The sequence below is a fragment of the Ochotona curzoniae genome, unplaced genomic scaffold (genome assembly GCF_017591425.1).
Source record: "Ochotona curzoniae isolate NIBS_2020 unplaced genomic scaffold, NIBS_Ocur_1.0 contig_2210, whole genome shotgun sequence".
Classification (NCBI taxonomy): Eukaryota; Metazoa; Chordata; class Mammalia; order Lagomorpha; family Ochotonidae; genus Ochotona; species Ochotona curzoniae.
Window position 1 is genome coordinate 28,498,234 of NW_024465369.1, and position 18,524 is coordinate 28,516,757.

Sequence of the window (18,524 nt, forward strand, 5' to 3'; positions counted from 1 at the left end):
TAAAGGAATATAATATTTATAAATTGTGCAATTGCTAAGGCATTATTTTCAGCACCTATATATATACACATATATGTGTGTATAGATATATGTATATATGTATATAAAAAATCAATTTGAATACTCAAAAAAAATGCTCTGTTGAAACACCAATGGATACATATTACATACTGGAATGAATGTAATTTTTAAAAAACGAGACAATACCAAATGTTGGTAAGATTGTAGAGAACCTGGAGCTTTTAAATATTGCTGGTAGAAATTTTATAGCCATTTAAGCAAATATTTTGAAAGTTTTTTTGCAATGTTAAACACACATTTTTTATACACTGTGCCAATTTTATCCCTAGATATCTAACCATAATATGAAAGCATATCAAATTACGACATGTACAAGAAGGATCACAATGGCATTATTATTAATCCAAAAAATGGAAATTAGGTGAATAGATAAACATATTGTAGTATGTCCACACAAATGACTCCTATTGGGAAATTAAAAGAACTGAAATATGGCTACATATGGACTTCAGAAATATTGTTAAGCATAACAAGTAAATTTAATTGGCTGGGACTGTAGCTTATCAAGTTAATTCTTTGAACAACCTGCATGAGTCCCGACTGTCCCACTTCCAATCCAGCTTCCGGCTAACAGCCTGTGAAAGTAGTAGAGGATGGTCCAAGGCATTGGAACTCTGCACCCATGTGAGAGACCTGGAAGAAGCTCCTGGCTCCTGGCATCAGACCAGACCAGTTCTGGTCACTGTGGCTATTTGGAGTGGATGGAAGATTCTCTCTCTATCTCTTTGTCTCTTTCTCTCTCTCTCTCTCTCTCTCTTTGGAACTCTGGTTTGAAGTAAAATAAAAACTTTATTAAAAAAGTAAATTTAAAAGATGACACATAGCATCATTCTGTTTGAATAATGTTTTTCTTAGAATGCCTATTAATTACTCTGTGTAATACTGTGTATTACAATAGAGCAGAAATCTTTATTCCATAATTTAAGTTGGAATTCTAAATCTTATTCCTTTTTTTTCTTTTTGCAAATGGTTGATATAGGAAAAGAAAAGTGCCCAATATTTAACATCCAAATTTCTATTGTAAAAAGTAGTAATACCTGGCTTATATTTACTTAAAACCCAAACATTTAAGTGTACACATTTTAGTGTCTTGTCTTATATATAACAGGAGCTCAATATATATTTGTTAAACTAGTGAATACTAAATTTAAAAAAAGAATGGGAAATATATATATATATTTTCCTTTAACAACCTCCTGACTGTTCTACTCCAAGAATCAATAACTATGAGTATTACTATCATAACTAAAACAACATTGGTTGAACATTTCCTCTTATTTTTTTAACCAGAGCAAGAATTTGGTAAATGTGCCAATCACAGGTACAATATGGAATAACAAGTTTATTATGGTTTTGCATGATTTTAGATAGCATATAAACATTAAATTTATATGCAAATTAGTCAACTGTTTCATTGATTAAAAGATTTTCAACTTTAAAATGGCATAAAGTGAGGTTGATGCTGTGCTGCTGCGTATTAAACAATCACATGAGTGCCATCATCCCACATGGGTGCCAGTCCAAGTCTTGGTTGCTCCATTCCAATCCATCTGCCTGCTAATGCACCTGGGAAGGAAGCAGAAGATGGCCCAAGAGTTTGAGCCCCTAACCTACATGGAACACCCAGTGAAACTCCTAACTCCTGGCTTGGCTTTGCCTAGCCCTGACCTGTGCAGATGCTGGGATAGTGAGCCAGCCGGTGGAATACTTCTCTCTCTGCCTTTCCTGCAATTCCCGCAGCCCCTGTAACTCTACCTTTCAAACAAATAAGTAAATAAACACTTTCTAAAAATGAATTAAAGTGATAAAGACTGAAGAAAGTGTAGACTTCAGGGTTGGCTAACTTAGTGGCTCAATAATTTCACCACAGATTCACCCTTTGTGCACCTACTTGTGTCCTACCAGGTCGGCCTCAGTGACCACTGAGCGTGATGGCTGGGTACGTCTATAGGCTGCTACCTCTAGACTGCCACTACTCAGGACGAACCATCTCTTCTTGGGCTTTGTTCTTAGGTGAGAAGTAGGTTTTGTAGGAAATAATGTACTTTGAGATAAGATGATAGTTAAAATTTAAACCTGAAATTCCATGGTGCGGAATGCATTAAGACTGTGGCATTCTAGAATCGGAAACTATCAATTGTCTGTGTTTTTTAAGATTTATTTTTATTTTTACCAGAAAGTGAGATATACAGAGAAGAGGAGAGAGAAAAGAAGATCTTCTGTGCATTGATTCACTCCCCAAGTGGCCACAAAAGCCAGAGCTGAGCCAATCCAAAGCCAGGAGCTTGTAGCCTCTTCCAGGTCTCCCACGTGGGTACAGAGTCCCAAGACTTTGGGCTGTCCTTGACTGCTTTCCCAGGCCACAAGCAGGAAGCTGGATAGGAAGCGGGGCCCATATGGGATCCTGGAACATGCAAGGTGGGGACTTTAACTGCTAGACTACTGTGCCAGGCCCATATTGTCTCAGATTTTTGTAACAGCAGACTGAGATACAGAGCTACAATACCAGTAGCCTTCTTTAATGGGATTTCACCTTCCAGGGTCATATGCAAACTGCTGCGTAGTAGAATTTGTCCAGACTCAAAGTAACTCTTTCCAGGATTTTCAAATCCACTGAATTTGTAAGCTTGAAATATTTATGTGGCAAAATTCTTCCAATTTCCCTCTCTTCTGGGTATATAATTGAAACCTCTTGAGCTCTGCTTTCTTTTCTTTATCCAATTTTCTCTAATATTTCAATTAATAATAATTGTTTAAAAATAGCCTAGATGTTTTTTTCTAAGTCATATCCGTAATCTATTCCTCTTCACAAAAACTCCCCCCCATAACATAGCTAACTTTACCTTCGCAAATGCATTGTAGCCTTACAATTACCTTCAGAGGGCCATCCTGCCACCCCTGACTCAATAGTATATACTTCTTGTTTATTCTTGCCATCCTTGATAATCCTATAACCATTTTTTTTCAATGTGATGAACTTGTTTCCAGATTGTTTGAAACTCCATAAAGATAACCTAAAAAGACAATATTTCAATTCCTTACTGTCACATATTTCTTTGCTCCTGTCATTTTTTCAGTCTAGGCTTCAGCTCCTTCAAAATTCTGGATCAGCATGTAATCCCAAGACATTGTGTTTATGCTTAACTTGGTTCACATTCACTTGTTTATTTAATCATTTTGAGATTCTATTACAGATAAATTCTCCATGAGTCCTACTTTTTCCTACACCTACCCCTCCATTGTCAGTTTTCTGATTGAAACAAGTAACTGCAGTAATTTGTACAGAGCAAGGGGATATATGCTACATTATGGGCACAGTATTGTACCCAAAGTTACTACCATTTTGATTCTGCCCATGTTGCTATCCATCATGTTTCATTAAAGCCAGACTTAATTAATGACTTTGTTAGCATATTAACACACACACAAACAACTAATTTAATAAATGTGAAGAGGATATGAATAGCGACCTAGTTCCAGAACAATTTAGTCAACAATATACTAACATACATTTTTTGTTTACTACTTTAAATCACAAGTGCAGCTACAGACAACTCTAAGATTCTGTTGTTATCGTCCTCAAAATTGCTATTGTGAAATCCTAACACACAAAGCCTCATGTTTGGAACAAAACTTTCAAAGAGATAATTAATTTAAAGGATTCCTTTAGTGTGGGCTCCCATACAGTCTGATGGATGGCCTTATAAGTGTAGGAGATTTTGAATCCAAAGGAACTCAAGGACACAGAAGAAAGACTCGATGCGGATACAGTGATAAAATGGACAGCATCAGGCCAAAGAGAGTGGCCACAGAAGAAAGCAAACTACTCCACACCGCGCTCAGACTTCCACTCTGCAGCATAAGAAAGGACCATGCTGTGGAAGCCTCCCAGCGCAAGGTGGCGAAGATAGCAACCATCCTTGTTTGAATGGCACATCTCAACCTCAGACTCTATAGTTTGCCTTGTAAAAACAAAAGCAGACAAGCAATAGATTATATAAAGAACATGGATAATGTTTGTGCAAAGTCAAAAGAGCATGTTCGATATAGTAGATGTTTCTTAAACAGAAAAACTATCAATCTGGGCCCAGCGTGATGGCTCCCTTCGCAAGCACTGGGATCCCATGTGGGTACTGATTCCTATCCAGGCTGCCCCACTTCCCATCCAGCTCCCTGCTTGTGGCCTGGGAAGCCAGTGGAGGATGACCCAAAGCCTTGAGACCTTAAGAAGAAGCTTCTGGGTGCTGGCTTTGACTGAGCTCAGCTCTGGCCATTGTGGCCCTCTGCAAAGTGAAACAGCAGATGGAAGATCTTTTTGTCTCTCCTCTCTGCCCCAATTATGCTTCTCTATTCATATCAATGACAGAGTCTTCATCTCTCATTTAAATTTCTGTTTTAACAACACTTTCTGCCTCCAGTCGGTTTCATAAAATTGTCTTGTTTCTGAATGCTCCTCTCATCCTGTCTCCTTAACCTGTTTTCTTCAAACAATGTGTTTACACAAGGATTTACACACTTTCCACCTACCTCCAACAATGTAACAAAAGCACCATGTGGGCTGGGCTTTTGTTTGTTCATCATATCCTGGCATCTGGTATAAACACTGCAATAGTATAGGAAGGCGCTTTTTAAAAATGAGTAGTTTGGGGCCCAGCGCAGTGGCGCAAGTGGTTAAGGTCCTCGCCTTGCACCCCCAGGATCCCATATGGGTGCCGGTTCTAATCCTGGCAGCCCCACTTGCCATCCAGCTCCCTGCCTGTGGCCTGGGAAAGCAGTCGAGGACAGCCCAGAGGTTTGGGACCCTGCACCCACTTGGGAGACCCGGAAGAGGCTCCTGGCATAGCATCGGCCATTGCGCTCACTTGGGGAGTGAATCATCGGACGGAAGATCTTCCTCTCTGTCTCTCCTCTCTGTATATCCGCCTTTCCAATAAAAAAATAATAATAAAAATGAGTCTTTAAAAAAAATGAGTAGTTTGAGCCAGCTACAGAATCATTTAAACCAAACATTTTTGAAATTTTGACATGTAAGAAAGTAATAAATTGTGGCTGGCATGTCTAGACTGCAGACACCAGAGTCCTTCCTATCCGGACTAAGCTGTAGCTCTTCCACTGAATAGTTGATAAGGAATCATGAAGCTCATGCAGGTCCCAGGTTCTGCCATTGCCATTGCTCTCAGAGCATGACATCAGACAAGGTTAAGTGTTTCATGGCAGCTTGGTTTCCTCGTCTGTAAAATTAACAATCATACTGACCTCACAGGAATAAAGGGCAGAGCTAAGTGCTGTGTATGTCTTTGTTAATCAAAATAGTACGTGAGGATCTAGAGTGATAGACAATAGGCCAAAGAAAAAAGTTGGAAAAGCAGAGTTTAGGGAAGTTTGGGGAAATTTGATGTAATTTTTTTCTGACCATTAAAGTAAGAAGAAATATATTGCCTTCCCCTGACTTAAACCAGCTTACTGTAAATTGAGATACAAGTTTACTCTAAATTGAGATGTAAACCATTCTTAATCGACTAGTCAGAATTTCAAAGACGTGTGCAATCTGAGGACAGTCAGTCTACAGGACCCCTGTCACTGATTTTCTCTCTTCCTCTTTCCCTTTCTCCCTGTCTCCCCTCCCCTCATCTCTTCCAAGCTGGGAGATACAGTATCTTTGGCAGGTACAGGAAAGAAGGATTGAGTTTAGCCTGTCCAACTACCCAGGAAGAAAAACAGTCCTTGCGCAGGTCTCCAGGCTGCATTTGGAAGAGAGCTTCCCATGTGTCGAACTCCCATCAGCATAATCCCCAGAGACGTGCTCTGGCTGTGGCTTCCTAGAGGGAACACCAGGCAAGCCCTACTTGTTCCTTTTTTTGTCAATACCCAGAGAACATGCTTCTGCATCTCCCGTCTTCTCAATCTTCCCTCTCTGAATCTCTGGGCTCCCTAAAATGTTCTCTAAAGAAGGACCTAGAGGGTTTCTCCCCAAATGCTTGACTGAGATTTCGTCACTGAAGAAGATACAGTGCTGTGAGTCTCTAGTTTTTATGTTTGCCCCTGGTCCCTCTGGTTGGTGAAGCAGGCCCTTGTTGCCAGACCGTTGTTGCTGCTTGGATGCTCTATAACGAATTAGGTCTCCAGTTGTTCCTAACTGCAATAGATGGACAAGCCCTCCCTGCCATGTCTTAAAGGGAAATGGCCACAATCAATGAGTCTCCAGATAGCAAACTTTCCAGCAAGGGAAAGCTCTGTAAATGGATACTATTATTATTGGTTAAAAAATCCAATGTGTTATTTTTCACCAGTATGCTAACTCAGGATGTATAGGCCTCCTAAGAGATATTGAAGAAAAGCGAGCAACTGTGAAGGAAGGAGAAGAAAAAGCCACACAAATGAGTTGCCACAAGTTTAATGAAAACTAATCCCATTGCTAGGTTCTTGCCAAATAACCAGCTACTTGGGCTCTGTTGTGGCGGTTTATAATGCTACATCACCCTCTCCACCAAATTGTTTTCCCGTAAATCTCTGTGGCCATCCATTCCTGTCTACACATTATGTTCCCAAAATAGACACCATCTAAAAATCTCTTCAAGAAGCTCTGTGGAGGGAGGCCTGAACTGCAACACTCCTCCTGGAAGAGATGCAGCATTTAAGAGCCATTATGACAGCCACCGCCACAAAGCAGAGCCTGCAAGGAGTTTCTCACCACAGTTATTCTGCTTCTGAAATGCACAGCCCAGGGAAAGAAAAGTGTCAGCCGCACGGCGGACGTGCAGAAATCCAAGTTGCATCACCCTGGCGTGCCAGGTCTTGCAGCAAATGAGAGAGGTAAGCTACCCCCTGCTCTGGGCTGGAGCAAGGAGAGCAGGAACCACCAGCCTCAGCATGGAATTTTCCTATTTCCATTTGGCATCACCCCATTGGGATGATTTGAAGTGGTTTTTGGAGAAACATGTTCTGTTACTATACTAGTGCACCAGAAATATCATCATGCAAGCCTGCAAATCCATGGAAAAAAAAGTGTGATAGCAACATCACTTGGCAAGTTTGCAGCTGCACCTCAGAAATATTGAGGCACATGCACATAAGGACAGAAACATGCTGTGCCTTAACTTCATCATTTCATTGGACATGTAAAAAAAAAAACACCCACCTACCACCTATTTGGACTGATATATTAGGCAGAGTGATGGCCACCGGTAAGGAAAGAAGAGAACCAAAATAAATATGATAAGTTAATGTGATGGGGGCAGGGTCTTAAAACACTTATCTCAAACAGGTAGGAGGGAAGAAACTTGTGTCCACAAAGACATTTGGATAACCCTCCTGTCCACCCCAGAGATATTTCTTGAATGGTTCAGAAAAGCAAGACAGGTCCTTCTGGTTAATAAGCAGCATCTGCAGTATCACTTCGACTGTGACCTTTGTCTATTTAAAAGTAAGCCCGTCTTTGTCCTGTTTGGCATTGCATGGAAAGGGGGACTCATTATCATGTCTATCAAACCCCTTTGTTAGTGTGGTTCAATAGGAATTAGGGAGAAAAAAAAATCAGTGCCTCTCCCTCCCCCAAGGCAGGAGGTATTTCTTCTCCAATGCTTAGCCTCTGCCCAAGGATGCCGAACACCCCTGCAGTGCTAGGCTCCAGTATAGTCGGGATGCCTTCTCCTTCCTGTGGAGTTAAAACTGAGATCTAATTTTTGTTCTATCCTTGGGAACAAGATGACCTCTATTCACCAGCAGCTAGTCCAGTTGCAAGCACCAGTGAAGAAGGGGGCTTCAAAAGTGGACTTTAAACAGGATGCAAGCAAGCAAAGCCAAGAACTGGCCACCTTCCAAGTTCTTTCAGGCCAAAGAAACCCATCTCATATCAAAATGCTGAACTGCAAAACAAACCTGATTTCAGCTCGTGTAAGGTGGAGAGAGGAGGGGGGGAGGGGAGGGGAGGAGAAAAGAGGGAGGAGGGGGATAGTTGGTTCCAATTCACTTACAAAAATAGACTTCCTGTCCTACTCAAACTGTATTTCCACAGACCCTCATTCCACAGAAATAACAGAAATAAATGAACCTAAAAATCATGATGAAACAATTAGATGTCTTACCTGATAAAAGGAGAATTACCCATCTGCAGTGAGGAACAGCATCTCCCAAAGACGAGGTGATAACGTGCCTCCAGTGCAATTACTCCGATTCCTTTTTGCAAAAGGAGACCAAGTATTTACAAGGGCTGCAGTCTCACTGGAGCAGAGCACACACGCACGGGTAGACACACACGCACACATGCACACATGCACCAGAGACCTCTGCAGTATCCTCTCAGCTTCATCCTCGCCTCATTCTATGGTACCTAATACAAATCAGCAAATAGCTTGTTTGGAGAGAGAGAGAGAGGGAGAGAGAGGAAAAAAAAAAGGGGGGGGGGGGGAACAGCACCTTACGTTACACCGCCATCTAGTGGCCAAGAATAAATTCTTTGATCATCTGCATTTGTCTTTGTCAACCTCTTTCCTCATTCAACCTCTTCTTTCCCTTGACTGTGGCTTTATCTTGTCTTTCCCTTCATTCCCCAATCTCTCTATTCTTCCACACACCCCATAGCTTCAAGATGCCAAAAAGCTTAAAACTAACTGCAACTACTTTCAAATATATCAGCAACTTCAGTGCTATTTTTGCTTAAAAATATTACTTCATTTTTATTATGAGTTATTGGTACTTTACATATTTTACAGTTCATGCAGAAACATTATATTTTCACGCCAACAGAAATATTAGGTGCCTTTAATAAAAGAACTATGGCTTTACTCTGAGGGTGAACTTGCATCTATCCTTCATTTTTAACACTGAGTTGTAATAATAGGTTCTTTAAGTAGCAAGTTTGTGTTAGGATGAATACCCAAAGTGTGAAAACAAGTAGTTTTTACTTCAATGCTTTCAACATATGCTTTCAAGTAAGCCAGTGTATTCTTCTATGGAAATTTACATTTTCAAATCTTTCTATGTAATTAGAGGTGAAGCAAAAAAATCTTTCTAGTCTTTCTTTCTATGGTCTTACTCTTTTTCATATGTGAATCCAATTCAGTGTTATTTATTGATAAAAGTAGGAAAGTCATATAGATCAAAATTTTTTTCTAAAGCAATAGTGAATTCATGCGGAACTATTTATAACTATGAAATTAAATAGCACTTTCCATGTTATACTTTAAAACATACCGTGTCATACTTACACGGAATCAGTCTTAACATTTGGTCATGCATAAATTCAGAATTAGCTGTGTGCAGATTATTCGTTTGCAGTAAATGTTTGACCCTGGCTGTTGTCCCTTGACCACTGATCACACTTATTGGTAGCAGTCATTGCAGGTGCGTTATCATTTACTAATGGCACTACCTTCCACTCATCTGGACATTGCAAAGCCCACCGGTGTTCTATATGCCTAGGTCAAGATTTTTTTTTTTCATTCTGTTCTCTCTGTGTTACTTGACAGCAGGCAGAATCTGTTTGCTTTTGTAATGATAGAAACATTTTCTGTTTTCTTCAATGAAATATAGTCACTTTTTTGGCTGAAGGCATTGATTATGAGAATTAATGGCTGTTTTCTTTCAGAATTTGAAAAAAAATGACCATGTCTTGCTTGCAACTAAAAGTTTCATCCTTCTATAAACAGACATGTCATTCTTCAGAACTGGAATACCTTAACAACTTCGGCAATTCTAAATATTCCTTTGTTTTTACAAAAAAATGTAAAATATGAGCTGTTTTATGAAATTAGAATATCTTAAAATTATGTGTTAATATTTGAGGAAAAGAAAAATGAAAACAAGAGATGATCTGTACTGCCTTATACCATTATTGCAGCTGCCCCATTTAAGTTGGTGCTAAGAGTTTTGTGGACACATTTTATTCATCTTCCAGATCATAAATTCCCTGTGGAACTAGCTCTGCATTCTATTTATCTTTGGATGGTAGCCTAATTTATTAAGATATAATTTTGTCTCTTTCTCAATGAGCTGTTTCTACCTTCAAAGAATGAGATATCCATTCATTCTTCCCGAACCGTTATAATGAACCAATCCATGAGGTCTTACGTAATCTCTTCTCAGAAGATGGAATGAATTTATTGGGCATTTACTGTAGGGAAGTACTTCTCCCATCTGTGAATGCACACCTTGTGGACCCAGCCCTAGGGCTTCGGGCGTACCTTTTCTGTTATAATTCTGAACATGAAAGCAGCAGATGTCCTTTATCCTTCTATGGCACTGTCTGTGCTCCATCCTAGCTTTATCACTTGGTGGCTAGCAGTTCAGTATCAAAGAGAAAAGAGAATTTGTAGTGCAGCATCACTAGATCTTGGGCATTTTGGAGGGAGCAGTGTCACTCAGGTGAAAAAAGTTTTGTCAGAACTATTTGTCGGATAGTTTTCAGACTCACAAGATTTTCTTGTTGAAATTAGAATACGGAGCATGTTCCAGAAAAGAACAGTTATCTCAACATCAGAGGGCTAAAAAATTAATGGAATTAATACCTGAATATTTACTATTTTGCATAAAAGATTATTTTTATTATGATCATTTAAAAAAATGTCCATCTTTTTGAGATTCGAAGCTTTAATTTCGATGCTTTATTAAAGGGACACATTAGTCAGCTTAGGGCATGGAAAAGATCAGTGCCACACTGTACTGGTGTGATACTACACAAGGCCTGAATGGAAGCAGACCTTCTGACCGTGATGAATAACTCCAACTGAGACTGCTCATTTCAGAGCCAGGATTGGAACACAAAACAAAGGATGATTGCATGATTAACTGAATTCAAATCCTGGCTTCCTGCCTCTGTTCTTGAAAAATGAAACTTACAACACTGATTGTATTCCACAGTAACAGTAGATTACTACATCATGATCCTGTTTTTTTGTAGATGTCAATTTTCTAATAATGGTTCTGGAAATGCACTGATTTACCACAAATGTCTTGGTCCAACCCAAACATTTAGCACCCACAATTTTAGACATGGAAACTGTTTTCCAGCCATCAAGAAGGAATGAATACTTCACTTGAAATTTGATTTGTCCTTTTCTTTTTTAAAGATTTTTTTTTTAATTGGAAAGGCAGATATGTGGAGAGAAGGAGTTGCAGAAAGAGCTTCCATTTGTTGGGTCATACCCCAAGAAGCTGCAACAGCCAGTGCTGAGCCAGTCTGAAGCCATGAGCCAGGAGTTTCTTCTGGGTCTCCCATGTGGGTGCCGGAACCCAAGCTCTTGGGCTCTCCTTGACTGCTTTCCCAGGCCACGAGCAAGGAGCTGGATGGGAAGTGGAGCAGCCGGGATTAGAATCAGCACCCATATAGGATCCTAGTGTGTGCAAGGCCAGGGCTCTAGCTGCTAGGCTACTGCATTAGGCCCATATTGTCTCTGTTTTTTATAACAGCAAACTGAGATACAGAGCCACAATACTAGTAGCCTAGGCTACTGCGCTGGGCCCTGAAGTGAATATAGAAAGTACCTGAGATCATGCAAATTCATTTTAAAAGGCAATTGAGAATTCTTGTTTAGAACAAGAGTCAACTTGCTTTCAACAAGTTTAAACAATAACTGGTCTACTGAACAGGATTTTTTTAAAGATGTATTTTATTTTCATTAGAAAGTCAGATATGCAGAGAGGAGAAAGGACAGAGAGGATGATCTTCAATCTGATGATTCACCCCCCAAGTGGCTGCGACAGCTGGAGCTGAGCCGATCTGAAGCCAGGAGCCTTCTCCGGGTCTCCCATGTGGGTACAGGGTCTCAAGGCTTTGGGTCATTTTTGACTGCTTTCCCAGGCCACAAGCTGGGAGCTGGATGGGAAGCAGGGCCACTGGGACTAGAATCAGTGCCCACATGGGATCCCAGCGCGTACAAGGTGAGAACTTTAGCTGCAAGGTTACCATGCTGGGAGCCTGAACAGAATGTGTTATAGGTACCAGAGAGGACATCTTAAATTGTGATATGCGTATGTGGTCCATAAATTTAAAAATTAAACTAATTTTTCAAACAAGATATAAAGTATCTGAGAAAGGTCTTCCCCTAATTTTAAATCATGAAATCAAAGTCTTTATTGGGTGGTGATATTTGATCCTTAGATTATCAATTTAAATTCACTTATAATTAATGTGAACAATTGAAAATTTTTGTCTTGCAGATTTGCTCCTAAAATATTTCTCAGGTGTCTACAGAATCCATGTTCCTGTTGGCATACACAAAGCTATTTAAAATTTTATAAAATATTGTATGAAATTATTCATTTTACACCGAAATCTTTATGGTACTGGAAAAAGGAATAGTAAAGACATTTTTTATAGCACCATAATGTGTGTTACAATGAAAGCTAAGGGAGGGAGGTTATGAGATTATGACAAACGATCAGCTCTGCCACTTTTAACTCCATGGCATGGAAAGTTAGAGTTGAATGCTGTGTTTATAGGTAATGATTTTCAGGCAGGAAGGCAAAGTGGGGCTATTTTCCTGCCGTAGCTGGTTAAGCCATCACCTGTAATAGCAGAATCATACATTTGCACCAGTTCTAGTCCCAGCTGCTCCACTTTCCATTCAATGCACTGCTAATGCTCCTGGGAACCAGACAAAGTTAATCCAAGTGCTGGGCCCTTGTCTTCTCCATGGGAGATGCTGATGGAATTCTAGGCTTATGGTTTTGGTTTGGCTCAGTCCTGATCATCATGGTTGCTTGGGGAATGAAACAGTAAATGGAAGATCTCTCTCACTTTGCCTGTAACCCTGCCTTTCACGTAAATAAAAAACAAAATTAAAGTATGCAGAATTACTTGTATCAGTTAATAGTATCATTTGTGTTACATTTCAATGTACTCCAACATTAAATAAATCAAGTTAGCATTCTGTATGTAATTTAAATCTGAAATTGCTTACATTTGAGGACAGAGTTTATTTTTGCTGTTTTCTAGGCTAATGTGTATGAGTAAATTACTAACAGTTGCTGAATATGACAGAAAATTGGCATTTTTCATAACAATGAAGTTGGTACTTTTTCCTACACAAGTCAGAAGCCATCAAATCGTCATTACTTGGCTTTGTTCATTTCTTCTGCTTAGATCCTCTTTTCGTTGGCCATATCCCCATTCGCCTTCCTACTGCCTGACCCCACCGTATAATCACTTTGATAGCAAGGACTTTCTGTCTCTTATTCCCAGAACGTATCCCAGTGTCTGTGGTTGAACTAAAGTAGTTCCTGAAGATGAACTGATGACATCTACTGAGTTCACATGAGTTGAAATTCCAAAACAGAATTCCAAAGAACCCTTCAGGGAGAATTGACCATTTTTTTAGGACTCATGAAAAGAACATCAGTTGACACAAAGAATTAGCACTGCTTTTTGGAGATGCTTTTAACAACCATTGAGGATTCCTGGAGCTGAAAAATTCTCAGAGCTTATTCACACAGAGGTTCTTATTTTGGATATGAGGAAAATGAGAAGTCACGTGCCCCCTCCAAGGTCACGTAGATAGTTTTGGACCACAAACATCCATTCAATTTTCCACAGTTTAACTATGAAGGAAATTATTATTGAGTAGGTGCATCAGCAGATAAGAAGCAAAATGGAAGGGAGGACATTATTTCTAGATATGCCCCAATTGATTTTCACTCATTTCAACAAAGAGATGGATGTGATAGGAGATATTGATGGCAGTCATAAGTCATAGCTCAAGAAGGTGACGGCCTGATGAACATTGATTATTGAAAAATGAAGAAACTGATCATTATGCAATCAGCTACATATTTCTTCTCTCTCTTTTTTAATGAATTGGGTTTCTTGAAATATTTATTTTTATTGGAAAGTCAGATACACAGAGAGGAGGAGAGACAAAGAAAGATCTTCTGTCCATTTATTCAAGTGGTCACAATGGCTGGAGCTGAATCAATCCAAAGCCAGGAGCTCTTCCAGGTCTCCCGCATGGGTGCAGGGTCCCAAGGCATTGGGTCATTTTGACTGCTTTCCCAGGCCATAAGCAGGGAGCCAGATGGGAAGCAGGGCCACTGGGATTAAAACCGGCACCCATATGGGATCCTGACACGTACAAGGTGAGGACTTTAGCCGTTAGGCTACTGTGCTGGGCCATCTTCTGTCCTATTTGTTTGTTTGCTTATTTTTCTTATTATCCATGATATGGCTTTATTGTTATGGAGATTCATCCTCCACCTTCCCTTCCTCCCTTCCCATTCTCACCTCCCCACCACTATTTTCCCCCATATTATAACAATAGTATTGCCCTTTAGCAACAGTCACAAATCCAACATTTTGCTATGTGAGTACATCATGGAATTGTGGTATAGGCAATGGTAGAAAGTTAATATCCTGTTGTCAAGGTATACCAAACCATTTCATCGGGGTAAAGATGCATACTGCAACATATTTTCACTTCTGGTATGTTAGTCTTCATTATACAGTTCATCTATGAGAATATAGGTGTATACATTTTACCTATATTTATAGCAGCACAATACACAGTAGTGAAGACATGGAAACAGCACAGATGCATGTTGAAAGAGAGATGGATAAGGATGATGTGGTATATCTGCCTAGTGGAATACTACTCAGTTCTTAAAAAAGAGTTAAGTTTTCCCATTTGAAAGAAAATTGTCCCATTTTCTGAAGACTGTTATACTCATTGCAATAAGCCAACCCTGAAAGGAAAAATACGCTGATACAAGACAACCTTCATGCAAAAATATAGAATAAATAGCTACACGTGTTTTTAAATATTAACCACAAAATATCCAAACTCAAGGTCATGAGCACCTGATAGGCAAGGGCACAACACTGACATGCAGACTAAAAGTGAGCCTCTGGAAATACTCAGGAAGCAGGTGATTTTGAAGCTTTATCATTTCATTGAAGAGTCAAAATAGAGTCTAGGACATGTATTTCTGTTTCTTGAAGCTAATAAAGCATATTCAGAGCGAAGTTATCTTTCACAGAGAAATAATGTTTCATCTTCCTGAGTTGTGCCTTAGCTTTTTCTCTCTCCCTCCAACATTTCAAGGCCTCATAAACCTTTGGTTTAAGCATTAAAACAGGCATTTGGCTCATAAAGCACTGGATCAAGGCATAATACAACTGGTTGTTTCTTGGAACCCAAATACTTACCTTCCATTTTAATGAAGCTTCAAATCAACTATCATTTGCTCACATATTACAAAGATTTAATTAGATTATTTTATAAAGAGAACTTTCTTTGCACTAAAGGAAATAGATATTTATGAAGGCAATTCTTTATTTACAGACTAAAACTGAACTTTGCCATAACTTTGCATAAGCAAATATGTAGTCCTTTTCCCCCTAAAGGACTGCTGCCAACAGCTCTTTCCTTTTCTGTTCACAGACACAAAGCCATTGACTTTACCAAGTACATAACAAAGCCCTCCACAGCAAATGCAAATTTCATTATAATTAGGTGCTATCACATTCTTCAGAGAAATTAACACTTTTTCTCTCACATTCTTAAGCAGTTTAATGTTCAGAAACCAATCCACAGACTTACTCCAATCACACATGATTCCACTTTTTTCTTTTCTCTTTCCTGGGAAAAGCCAAATAATGCATGGAAGACATTAGGGTCCGTTTCAGGGATTCAAACTCTTTAGAAGAGTTTGGCAAGTGAGAGGGAAAGCAGTGCACAAAGTGTCAGATGATAATTACATTTAGTTTTGACTTTCGTAGAATACATACGAAATCTGATAGTTTATAAACTGAGTTCATAAGCTGCTATTTATAAGATTTTCCTCGTTATGATTAGACAGAGGAAACCCAAAATGTTGTACCCCCACCTGGGATCATTTCAGCCTGAGCATAGAAGTGATGTGTTAGAAAGTTGCAACCAATCCTTATGTGTAGTCTCCCCTCTTGTTCACTGCAATGTACACAAGGAGAAAAAGCCAATCCGTTTGTTTATTGTGTGATGTTGAAATGAGAGAACTACTCTGTTTTTATTTTCCATGGCTTGTGATACACAGAGAAGTTCAGAGATGAGTTCTTCTCATTATCCATTTATTCTTTTTAAAAGTTTCTTTCTACATTTGCTATCATAAAATCAAAGGAGCTTGTATTCTCTCTGAGGGGAACAGTAGGCTGAATAAAGCAGGTAAGAACTCCATGTAGACATGTACTTCTCTAGCTGGGATATTGGATGTGACAGTTTACAATTCCATTCCCCTTATTCTTTCTGCAAGTTCAAGCAATCACATAGCATGCATCTTTCCATGATTTCAGCAATGATAAGATCTCTCTCCTCTTTCTCTCTCTCTCTCCTCTCATTCTCTCTTCTCTCTCTCCCTCTTTCTCTGTCTCTCTGTCTCTCTGTCTCTCTGTCTCTCTCTCTCTCTCTCTCTCTCACACACACACACACACACACACACACACAGCTGGTTATTGTTCCATCACCTCTTTTCATTTCCTCTTCATTCTGCCATATGACAGGCACCTCCAACTGTTTTGACCATTACAACCAGAGCTACCGTTCCATAACACAATGATTGTTTTAAATCACACTCAAACAACTCAATAACAAAAATAGCGTGACAGGGTAGTCTTCTACCTATGGTGCTGGCATATGGTATCCTTTTGAAACCCAGCTCCTCCACTTCCTGTCTCACTACCTGCTCAGGGCCTGGCAAAGAAGTGGAAAATAGACTAAGTCCTTGGGCCCTGTACCATGTGGGAGACCTAGAAGAGGCTCCTGGTTCCCAGCTTCAGGTCAGCCCCACATTGGCCATTGTGACCATATGGGGAATGAATCAGTGGAAGAAATCCCTTCTGTTCCTCCCCCCACATCTGCCCTCTGACTCTCTGTAACTCCGACTTTCAAAATAAATCGTATAACAAAACAGGCAAGTTATTCAAATAGACATTTTCCAAAAGAAAATATCAGTAATCACCAGACAAATGTGAACTGAAATCACAACGAGGTACTATCTCACCCTTGTTATATTGGCTGTTATCAAAATGACAAAAGATGTTTGTGAAGATGTGGAGAAAAGGGCACCCTTATGATACTGTTCACAAATGTAAATCTGTACAGCATCATGGAAAGCAGTATGGATGTACCTCAAAAATTATCATATGATCCAGAAATTCCATTGTATATATACTCAATGAAAATTATATCAGTCTATAAAATAAACATGTTTTAAAAATATTTCTTTATTATCTTTATTTGAAAGTTCAGATTTTAAGGAGAGAAGGAGAGACAGAAAGAAAGCTCTTCTGTCCGCTGGTTCACTCCCCAAATGGACACAATGGTCATAACTAAGCTGATCTGAAGCCAGGAACCATAGCTTCTTCTGTGCCTCCCACATGGATGCAGGCCATCATCTACTGTTTTCCCAGGCCATAAGTAGGGAGCTGGATGGAAGTGGAGTAGTGGGAACACAAACTTGCACTCATATCGGATCCTGGCACTTACAAAATGAGGATTTAGCTTTTGAGCCATTGTTTCAGAACCTATTAAATAAACATTTTTGCTCTGACATTTATTGTAACATGAATGACAGCAGCCCATAAATGGAAACAAACTAAGACCATTGAATCATGAATGGATAAAAGAATGTTCCATATATACAATGGGGTACTATGCAATAATAAAAAAGTATTAAATCTTGTAATTTGCAATAGCATGCATGGAACTGGTAGTCATTATGAAAAATGAGATAACATAGGTACAGAAAAACACATATCTTGCGATTTCACTTAGCGAGTGGAATTGAGGTTACCACAGTCTGAATAGACTAAGAAACTTAGAAGGATGAAGAAAAATTTATCACCAAGTGCCAAGTTGAATTTAAAGAGAAGAAACAAATTCTGCTGTTCAATTACAAAAAATAGGATGACTGTAACTTATAGTAGTGTATTGCATACTCTTTAAAAGCTAGAAGATGGTGTTGTGCTGGATTTTGAAATCCCCAGAAAATCAAGTCTGAAGTTGGTGCTAAGGCATAAAGGTGGTTTATTCAGGTTAGCGTAGGTCTCCCAGCCACCTCCTCCAGTCCAGCACGGCTGGGCTGGGGGAGGGGCAGCTGCAGCCGAGGCTGCAGCAGGATCAGCAGGGAGGACAAAAGAGAATGAGAGAGAGAGCTCCAGGTTGAACAGCCCAGCAGTTGTTATACATTTTAGGCTTTTAATTATACAGTCATGATTTAGCAGGCTTCTATTGGTGGGTTTGAAGCAAGCAACTTTCAAAAAGTACAAATTGATGAGCTATAGGGTGGTGGATCTTATCAAACACCAGGTACCTCCTTCCTGAGGAGTGGTCTGCCTACGTGACCTGCCAGGTGTCCTGCTGGGTGTCACATAGACTATCAGGCCTGGAGTTCACACGGTCCCCAGCCAAGCCATTAAGGTAGGAATTACAAAAGGCAGAAAACATCTAGGTTCTTCAATGGGAATCAAAGATATGATA

The 18,524-nt window shown here is 39.6% G+C and overlaps 1 protein-coding gene across 6 annotated transcripts in view; it reads right to left on the reverse strand.

Annotated features, from left to right (window-relative positions):
• Positions 1–18,524, reverse strand: part of SCN1A (sodium voltage-gated channel alpha subunit 1) — a 127,903-nt gene that overhangs the window by 99,318 nt on the left and 10,061 nt on the right. For 4 of the 6 annotated variants that reach the window (XM_040971667.1, XM_040971668.1, XM_040971664.1 and 1 more), the window contains exon 1: positions 8,166–8,416. The exons of the other annotated variants lie outside the window; for them this stretch is intronic. The gene's annotated coding sequence lies outside the window, so the exon portion shown is untranslated. Of the gene's footprint in view, positions 1–8,165; positions 8,417–18,524 lie in introns of those variants that run through there. 6 annotated transcript variants of the gene reach the window in all.